We start from the raw sequence: 11,124 nt of genomic DNA, 5'->3' as shown, positions 1-11,124 counted from the left end.
CAAGAGGTGTTTCAAGGAACAAAAGATCCTAGTAGTGGATTCTTTCAAGGACTCAACGTAGGAGGCACAGAGTCCAACTCATCACTCCAAGAAAAAGAAGCGCTTCTCGGGAGGCAACCCGAATTTGGCTTGCAATTATTCTTTTCTTTTTAGTTTTTGCATTTTAGTCTTAGAAACATAAATCATATCATCCAACTCACTTTATTCATAATTAAACACTGAGTGTGGGGTCCCTAAAAATGAAGTGGTGATAATTTACCATTTAGTTAATAGACAAATTTGACTTAATAATAAAAAATTTCGTGCAGGATTCACGACGTGAATAGTTAATAATTTACGACGTGAATTCTGAATAAGCCGGATAATATACAAATGATGCATATCAGCCCATTTTCTATTAAACTAATTGGCCCAAGATTAATCCATTATTGATAAGGAATGCATGGTCCAACATTAAGCCCAGCCAGGACTCATAACGTGAATCCTTAAGGATTCACGACGTGAATTTTGAAAAACACGGGACCACAGATTAAGGGGATAAGAATCACTTTGGCCCTCTTTTCTTTATTCCCCACAAAGCAAAACACCAAGTTTTCTGGTCCCCCTTGCTCCAATTTTGGCCGACAATCACACAATTTTCCTTTTTGCTTTCCTCATACTACAATCTAAGGTAATGATTCTTAATTCTTAAGTTTAATTTTTCTTTAATAGTTGAACTTAGGGTTAGGGTTTGCTAGTTAGATGAAATGTCGAATTTACTTCTTAAAAATCCCGTAATAGCCTTGGAATGTTTATGCTTTGTGCTTGAAAGTGGTATAGGAGTAAACCCCATTAGTAATGTGACCAGATTTGCCCCTGACTTTTGCGATTATGCTTGTTGAAGTTGCGAACTCACGACGTGAATCCTAAAGGATTCACGACCTGAATCCTGGGACTGGACATTTTTTAGTTCTGTTAATTTCTAATTTCTTGGATTGTTTCTTTTGGATATGTTTGCTACTGTTTTTGCATAAATGGCTCCCAGAAGAGAGATTCCAGCTGGAGTAGCAACTTTACATCCCTTTTACAACTTCCCAAAAACTACACCCCGGGATATATATACGCGATGGAATAATCGGTTGGGATGGCTTTACAACTGGGAATTTGCTATTGCCCCCACTATTCAGTGGGCACGGTTGAGGGAGGTTGGGTTGGTGGATCGGATGTCCCAATATCTTACTAAGATCTTTTTGCGGGATGGATTTTCCTTCACGTGCAAGGGGTGGTACAATTTGTTTGACATCCAATAGCGGGTCTATAAAGAGTTATGCGTGGAGTTCTTTTCGACAGTGACATTCCATGAGAATGTCCAGGATCCTACTTTTCCCCAAGCTTTGGTTTTCCGTCTAGGAAGGGAATATCGGGAGTGCAATTTGGTGGAGTTTTCTCACAGAATGGGGTTGTACGAGGCTCATGAGACCATAACCCATGAGTTTGTTTTATTTTTGAGGGACGCCACACGAGGTTATGTGAATGGTGTTTCAGGACCGGAGTTTTGGAGCAATATCGCAGCCGGTGTGTTCAATTCTGGTGTATCCCCCGAAAGTAGCATCAAATCACCGATACATCGCCTTATCCATCGCCTTATTACCTTTTCTATTCACCAAAAATTCCATGGTTATAAGGTTACTAAGGTCAACCTATTCTTTTGTGGTGCATTTTACAGCCCGGCGTGTGCTGTAATATTCCGTATTTCTTGGCCCGATACTTGGCGGATTATGCTATGAGTGCTCGTCCCAGGAGCCCCATTTGTGGAGGGCACTTTGTTACGTGCTTGGCCAGATCTTATGGCCTCATTGGTTCTGGAATCACTCGTTCTTTGACATGCTTGGAGGGGAACGAGTTTAGTATGGGATATTTAGAAACAATGAAGGTAGTCAAGAATTATGGGACACATTGGGGAATTCTAGAGGATAATGATGATGGTGATGACCAGCCGACAGACCAACCTGAACCACAACCGAGGCCGAGGCGCAGGAATGTAAGAGGAAGAGGAGAACGAGGGCAACCAATGCATCTACCCGCATCTATGGTAGGAGCACCTTTTGGGGGCGATATGGTTGGTTATTTTGACCAGTTACCTTTGAGTGTAAATTGGATTGGTGACACCATGAAGAACGTTGTTTGACACCTTGGGGAGGAGCAGCCGCCTCATTTGGGGTATCATTACCTGATTTGCCCGAGGTGGATGGAGTATAGAGGGCATGGAGCCGACGGAGCGGGCACTAGCGGGGTAAACGAGAATGACGAGGATGATTGTTAGTGTTTTTTTATTATTTTAGTTTTATTTGGTTTAGTTTTATGTTCTTTTTGTGTGTTTGGGATTGTAAAACTATTTAGATATTATGTTACTTTTTCTCTTTTTGGTTGTTATTTTTTCAGAATTGCTAGGAGCGCATATAAATGATGTCGAGATACGAGTGCATATGTGTTTAGCCGGGAGTGTTTAAAGTCGAGAGTCGAGACCCATAATTTAAATGAAGTGTGGGGTGAGTCAAGTGAGAAGAAAGTTGGAGAGAAGATTTGAAATTAATAGGGTTAGAAGAGTCTAAATCCAATAAGACATGGGGTAAATATAAGAAGTGAGAAGAAAGGTTGAAGGCAATACATTTCTGAGAATCCAGTTTTCACATCGTTACCCTTTTGTTGTTCACGTCGTGAGTCATTATCTGCTGACTTTCAGAACCCGCTTCCAATTGAATTCGCCTCGTGAACATTTACAGATTCACGTCGTGACTTTATAGTTTTCACAAAAATAATCATATTTTTCTATATTCCTTATGTGGTTCGCCACCATTCTTTTTGGGAATATTATGTGTTGGGCTGAAGTTTTATTTTGATGTTGCATCTTTTGGGCTTGTTAGTTTAGCCATGTATACTCCGGTTTGGGCCTGTCCAACCGAGAGCCTTTTATGTATTGTATATAAGTTAATGCTTACATGCATATTAGGTTAACGAGATAGAGGTTAACGTTTTTAGAGAATAACGATAGAGAGCTTAACGATAGTAATTTCAAGGTTTCTTTAATCGTTCTTGTAACCTACCAATCCTCTACAGTTGATGTTCTTAATCGAGCTCTTCTGAGGATTTTGTTTTAATCATTCGACTCGTTTGATTCAATCTTGTCTTGTTCTTTTTATTGCGTTCTTACTGTTTTTATATTCATATACTTGTTCAAGATCTAATCGATCTTCATAGATTAAAGGTTGTTTTAATCCCATCAATTGGTATCAGAGCAGCAGGCTGTGTAATCGATACACATCTTTTCTGTGAAAAAGATTTCCATTAGGGTTTTCCGCATTCATCGATATTTATTGAGCCGTCATATTAATTGACGTATCTTGATATTTATTGTTTTGCCCTAATCTACTTTATTACAAGTCTGATCTTTGAACAAGTGTTTTACGATCATAATGGACGCAATGCAATCAAACCTTATTAATATTTCCAACAGCATCGGTTCGACGACAAAGATTCCAATCTTATACACCCATGACTATGAAGTATGGGCGCATCATTTTGAAGACTACGTGATTGGATCGGAGGATAATGGGTACCTCATATGGGAAGCCATCATCAATGGACCGTTTTCTCATTCTGCTACGTATAGAATCATCAAGACACAAAAAGAGTACAATGATCTGCTAAAGGACGTGAAGGATATTGCACAAGATGAAAAGGACAAATTCCAGTGTAATATTAAGGCGTTAAGGTTGATCAGGTTCGTCCTTCAGTCCGACACATTTAGATTGGTTAGCTCATGTACGACGGCAAAGGAAGTTTAGGATAGACTTCGTGAACTGTATTCTACAGACGAGGATCTTGAACATTCTATCCAAACCTTGCTTCTATCTGAGTTTGGAGAATTCAGGCAAGGAGCCGAAGAAACGGTGACCCAGACATTCGATCGCTTCAATCATCTTCTCAGCAAGATGATCAAACACGATATTGAAAGGAAGCTTATCGAGCAGAAGGTTACTTTCTTGAATGGATTAAGGTCTGAATGGAGAGCAGTGGTTTCCACAGTCAAAGCCATGAACAGTTTAAATCATATTCTTTGGCGAAACTGGTAGGTATTCTAAAGTCCCAAGAGAAGATTGTGGTGCAAGAAAAGAACGTCGTTTCGAGTCTTGGTTCGTTGGCTCTCCTATCTAAAAGTAAAGCTGTGATGGAGGATGAAGACCTCATCTTGGAAGAATATGACCTCACATCTGAGGATTATGCCATGATGGTGTCCAATCCCAAGAGGTTCATAAAGAAGAGATTCCCCAGCAACAAAAACCGAAACTGGCAGGGGAGTTACAGTTCTGAGAAGATGAACAATGAACCGAAGGATGAGGAGCCCAAGAAGGAACCGAAGGCAGATGGCGATTCTGGAGTAAGCTGTTTCTACTGTGGTGGCAAGAACCACTATGCTAAGGACTGTGTTCTTAAGAAGATGGCTGAAAAGGACGATGGAAATGATGAGGAAGCCGTGCTGCAGAAGAGACTGGATGAGTTGAGAAAGAAGAAGTCTATCGCTAACCCTTCTATTAATGCTCTTATTGTGCAGGGTTCGGTTAATGACGATGAGTTCGGCAGCACAGAAGTTTGGTCTACCGACTCAGAAGACGAAGAAGTGAAGAAGCCTACCCATGGAAAGGCATATGTGGCTAAGGAGGAAAGCAGGGGAGGAAAATGCTTCATGGTGACTGACGTATCTCAAATGAGGGGATACAACACCGATGGTGGAAGCAATGGACCGAAGATACAGGAGGATATGTGCTTTACGGCCAAACCACTCAGCCAGCAGTTCAATGAGCTCGATGAACTGATAAAGAAGGTACAATCTGTTTTTATTTCATCTAAAGTACCACCATCCTCATATGAGAAAGAACTAAAAAATGTTAATACAAGAATTTCTCATTTAGATAGTAGCTTAACTCAAACTCGTGTCACCAATTCTAACCTGACTGATCAATTAAGTAGGGTGGCGTCGAAGAGTGAGGAGCGGCGAATGTGGATTGAGTTAAAAGAGTCGGAATTAGTTAAAGTTAAAGACGAAAACATTTATTTACAGAGAGACAATTTAAAATTGTTAAAACAACGAAATGTTTTTTGTTTAATTGCTAAACGTTTATATTCCAATATTACTCAGCTTCACTTAGATTGTGAAATAGGCCAAAAGATCCATCGCATGATTTTACCCTTCCTAGAGTTTAAGGAGGATGAAATTGATGCCGAAGCCTATAATTGTGAGAGTGTGATATCGTCTGATGATGTCAATCCGACCTACATGTATGGACTGGACAAAATTGAGTCCTTCATTAAATCCAAGGACCACAAGGACATGCTCAAAAATCTTTTGGATGAAAATGATAGACTTAAACTGAGAACCGAAACTATACAAAAATTTGACTCTTTAAACGCCAACGTTAGCTCAGAAAACAAAATTGATGTTAAAAATGCAACCGAGCTTAACAAGGACGAAAACATGAGTGAAATTTCTGTAGAGGACACGGTTGACTGCTCACAATTTGTTAAAAGCGATACTGAAAACCACAAGAATCTTATTTCTGAAAATTCAGTGGAGTTCACTCGATTGTTCCAACAAAAGTCCCCGATATTAGTTGAAAAAGCAGTTGTGTATCAAAAGGTCAGGACCACTCCGAATCAAGTATACAAGGTGACTGGAGTAACCGAACATCAAACAGCTGAGCTCACAGATATTGTAAACGAAGACAATGCCGATGGCTATGATGAGTACTTCTGGGAAGCTCCAATAGATAATGGAAATGAAACCGTTGGCCTATCTGAAAGAACCTCCTGGATGAGAAAAGGGAGATACATACCTGAACCCTTGAATAAGCCGGATAATTTCAATGAGCCAAGCACCAGTGGTACGAAAGATATTCATCAGGAGAATGATCGTTCGGCAAAAGAAGACATTCCCTCTACTCCAACAGCACAAAGTGGAACTTCTTCGGACATTCCTTCCAGTCCCTCAGTGAAAACTGGATCTTCTTCGGATATTCCCTCTGCTCCCTCGGCTCAAAGTAAAACTCCTGAAGTTCAAAAGGAACCAGCCAAGGAGAAACCGAAAACGAAAGCTAATGTTCATCATCAACCTAAGCAGATGAGGGATAGAAAGATTGAAAGGAACCAAAGATACAGGAAGAACCTTTCTGAAAGGAAACAATTCTGGCACTCCTAGAATGCATACTACTCACACCAAGACAAGAATCTGAAGTATGAAAACAATCCTGTAAGAAAGCCTGAATGTTCCAACAACTGAAAGTCAAGGTTCGGTTCACAAGAAAATACCAACTGAAGGCAAAGGCTCGGTTCACAAGAGAATACCAACCGAAGCCAAAGGTTCGGTTCTGAAAAAGACTTCAACCGAAACCACAGGTTCGGTTCCAAGAACAACTCCAACCGAACGCAGAGGCTCGGTTCTGAAGACAAAAGAGAACAAGACTCTAAGGTTTGTCCCTCCAATGATCAAAAGCAAAAGGGTCACCTAGAGTCACCAGCCTGGAAGTCCTCTCCATCCAAACTCTCTCATTCTAATTCTTCTCGTTCTATTAATTCTTCTACTTCCACCGATTCATCTCCATCTTGCTCTAAAGCTAATTCCGCTTGTTCTCAAAAATCTCATTCATCAGCTGAACAAAAGGGAAAGGAGAAGGTCAATGAATCCAAACTAGAGTCCAAAACGAACACACCCAATCCTAACAAAATAAAAGTCTTTACCATTAAAAAGAAAGATGAAACAACTCTAATAAAACGAACATATCTAGTTGACATCTCTCTTACTATTCCCGTTCCCATGAAAAGCTCACATGGACCCAAGAAACTTTGGGTTCCTAAATCTGCTTAATTTTTGTAGGTTATAAGTGACGAGCAGTTTGACGAAGAATGGTACATCGATAGTGGCTGCTCGCGTCACATGACAGGAAGGAAAAAGGAGCTCAGGGAATACAGGTCTCTTGCAAATGGTGGCAACGTCAAGTTTGGTAATAACTCTTTTGGCACCATAAAGGGATATGGAATGATAACAAACAGAGACTTCACTATAAGGAAGGTGGCTTATGTGGAAGGACTCCAACACAACCTCATCAGTGTATCTCAGCTTGTTGGAGGTACAGGTCTCAAAGTCTCATTCGATGATGAAGGTTCTGAAATCATAGAGAAAAAGACAAAGAAAGTGATTCTCAAGTCAGAGCGAAAGGGTGAAATGTTTCCTCTAAAAATGAAACCCATCAAAGGAAACCCAACTATATGCTTGTTATCAAAAGCTCAATCCGACGAAAGCTGGTTGTGGCACCGAAGACTCTCTCATCTCAATTTCAAAGATATCAATCGACTTGTCACTGGAGGTCATGTCAGGGGTCTTCCATTGCTCAAGTTCAACAGAGAGCATTTGTGTGCTGCATGCGAAATAGGGAAGCAGAGTCGTCAAAGTCACCCATCTGTAATCAACACAAAAGTTGTTGAACCACTCGAATTGCTTCATATCGATTTGTGTGGTCCTTCGTCTATCGAAAGCATCGGTGGTAGCAAGTATATTCTTGTTATCGTTGATGACTTTTCACGATTTACATGGGTGTTCTTTCTAAAGCTCAAATCTGAAGCGACTGAAAAGCTGAAAGCGTTTATCAAGCAAATTGAAGTCCAGCTCAAGAAGGTCGTTCGCAACATCAGGAGCGACAATGGTCTTGAATTCAAGAACAGGGAGTTTGAAGAGTTTCTTGTAGAAAAGGGAATTAGTCACAATTTCTCAGCTCCCTACGCACCACAACAGAATGGAATAGTCGAAAGACGAAATCGATCTTTGTGTGAAGCTGCCCGAACTATGCTAAGTTTCGCTTCCTTACCTCTTTATTTTTGGGCCGACGCTATTTCTGCTGCTTGTTTTACACAGAATAGGTCTTATCTCAATAAGCGATTCACGCTCACACCATATGAGATAATAAACAACAGAAAGCCCAATGTGAAATTTTTCCATGTGTTCGGCTCAAGGTGTTTCATCCTTAACTCTAAAGAACACCGCAACAAGTTTGTTGTCAAAGCCGACGAGGGAATCTTTCTGGGTTACTCGCTCACATCCATGGCGTACAGGGTCCTAAACAAGCATTCGAGAAGGATTGAAGAGACATACTACGTGACCTTTGACGATAGCTATGTCAAAAAGCTACAGGCCAAAGAAGACACTGCCGGGGAAATCTTTCCTCAAACTGGCCAAGTCACAGTCTCGATCGCCAATTTATATGAGAAATTTCTGGAACTCTTTGACAAACCAGAAAAAGCTTCTCTCTCAGAAGCAGGTGCAGCTGACAACAAAGTTGATCATATGAAGCAAATTGTCGAAGATGCTTCAAGAAGAATGCATGAAGGAGAATCACCCACTGATGAATCTCCATCCAACAATGCTTCAGTCAAGGGGGAGCCAAGTTCTCATGTCGAGGGGGAGCCAAGCTCACAAGTCCAGGGGGAGCCAGGCTCTACAACTTCAACCGAAGGTCCTTCACCAACCGAAGGTGCCTCTCCAACCGAAGATACCTCTCTAACCGAAGGTGCTTCACCCTCTGAAAGTCCAGCACCACAAGAAACCCCTGACCTCATGTTTCTCAAGACTCATCAATTGAGGGGGAGCATAATGATATGACGCTTGATTACGATAGCCAATCTGAGCCAGAAGAAATGATCAATGCTGAACTAGACCCAACCTTTGATCCGAATTACCCGCCTCTTACCAAATGGACCAGAGATCATCTTATCTCTCAAGTAGTTGGTGATGTATCTGAAAAGGTTCTGACCCAATCTCAACTAAAGGCAAAACAGACATCCTTATTTTCAAAGGTTGAGTTTTGTATGTTTAACTCATTCGTATCAAAAGTTGAACCGAAGACAGTGAACACTGCCCTTGATCACTCTGATTGGGTTCAAGCAATGCAAGACGAACTGAACGAATTTGAAAGGAACAAAGTCTGGCGCCTCATTTCAACTCCTCCAGATGCTTCGGTTGTTGGTCTAAAATGGGTTTTTAGGAACAAAATGTACAAGGAAGGTAATGTCATAAGGAACAAGGCTCGTCTGGTGGTAAAGGGATACTGTCAGGAGGAAGGGATAGACTATGAAGAGACTTTCGCTCCAGTAGCTAGGCTAGAATCCGTTAGAATATTTCTGGCTTATGCTGCTCACAAAAACTTTGAGGTTTTCCAAATGGACGTTAAGTGTTCATTTCTCAATGGAGAACTCGAAGAAACTGTGTATGTGGAGCAACCTCCTGGGTTCGTGAACGAAAAGTATCCAAATCATTGCTATATTCTGGATAAAGCTGTGTACGGCCTCAAACAAGCTCCGAGAGCCTGGTATGAAACGCTTACAAAATTTTTAAAGATGTCTAAATTTAAACAAGGTTCGGTTGACCCAACCTTCTTTCGCAAAAAGGAAGGTAACCACCTTATGATAGTTCAAATTTATGTCGATGACATCATCTTTGGCTCCACGAATCCCAGCTTAACAATTGAATTCAGAAAGCTGATGGAGACTAAGTTTGAAATGAGCTCAATGGGTCCTATTAATTTTTTCCTTGGTTTAAACATAAGACAGGGACCCGAAGGCATCTTTATTAATCAGGAAGCTTACACGAAGACTCTCCTAGCGAAGTTTGACATGATGGGAGACTCCAAAGTCAAAGTCCCAATGACATTCGGCACCAAGCTTACCCCATCTCTAGACAAACCGGCTGTCGATATCACGCTCTATCGTCAAATGATAGGCTCACTGATGTATCTAACTGCTAGCAGGCCTGATATCATGTTTTCTGTGTGTTATTGTGCTCGATTTCAGGCAAACCCACGCGAACCTCACATGCTTGCAGTGAAGAACATCTTACGCTATCTCAAGCGAACCACCTCCTTAGGTTTATGGTATCCATCCAACTCAGGCTTCTTCGTTCAAGCCTATTCTGATGTTGACCTTGGAGGATGTGGACTCGACCGTAAAAGCACAACTGGTGGCTGTCAATTCCTTGATGGGAAGTTGGTCAACTGGCAATCCAAGAAACAAACGTGTGTGTCGTTGTCTACTGCCGAAGCGGAATATATTGCCGCTGCATCCTACACATCCCAAGTGATTTGGATCCAAAGTCAACTTCGAGACTATGGACTCAATATGAAGAAGATCCCACTATATTGTGACTCTGAAAGTGCAATTAGGATCTGTCATAACCCAGTGCAACATTCCAAAACCAAACACATAGCACTACAGTATCACTTTATCAAAGATCACGTGGAAGATAGAAACGTCGAAGTTCATTTCGTAAGAACCACTGATCAACTGGCTGACGTCTTTACCAAAGCTCTTCCTGAGGCATCATCCAACAGAATATTACAAGGGCTGGGTATGATGGAATCAGAGTCAGTACCTCATACTACCTCTCCACCTCAAACGTAAGAAGCGAAACCAACCGAACGTGTGGGTTCGGTTGAAACCATGTGTCTCGCTCATCTCTTCAAAGGTAGTTTCTCTATGTTATATATTTCATGTACAATTTTGTTTTTCTTTGTGTTAAAAGTATTTTTATCTTGTATGTCTAAATTCCTTGGTTTCTCAAAAGTTTACAAAACCGAAACCTACCGAAGGTTCGGGTTCGGTTTTTCAAAATTTTGTGGAACCGAAACCAACCGAAGGTTCGGGTTCGGTTTTTCAAACTTTTCTAGAACCGAAACCAACCGAACGCTCGGGTTCGGTTTTTCAAAATTTTGTGGAACCGAAACCAACCGAAGGTTCGGGTTCGGTTTTTCAAACTTTTCTAGAACCGAAACCAACCGAACGCTCGGGTTCGGTTTTTTTTCAACTTTTACCAACCGAACGTTCGGGTTCGGTTTTTCATATTCTTTCCAAAGTTTTTCCAGAGTTTTTTTTAAGTCTTATTTTTTCCTTCTTACTTATTTTTTCCTTATTTTTATTAAAATCACAAAAACTCCAAAAAAAAAAAAAAAAAAAAAAAAAATTCATTCTTATATTTTTGTGTTCGTTCGTTTGTGGGGATATATTTGCTGAACTACTTTAGTGTCCCTAGAAGCATGCTGCTGTATG

Source organism: Lactuca sativa, chromosome 5 (genome assembly GCF_002870075.4).
Source record: "Lactuca sativa cultivar Salinas chromosome 5, Lsat_Salinas_v11, whole genome shotgun sequence".
Classification (NCBI taxonomy): Eukaryota; Viridiplantae; Streptophyta; class Magnoliopsida; order Asterales; family Asteraceae; genus Lactuca; species Lactuca sativa.
The sequence above is the reverse complement of the archived record's forward strand: the minus strand, read 5'-3'. Positions refer to the sequence as shown.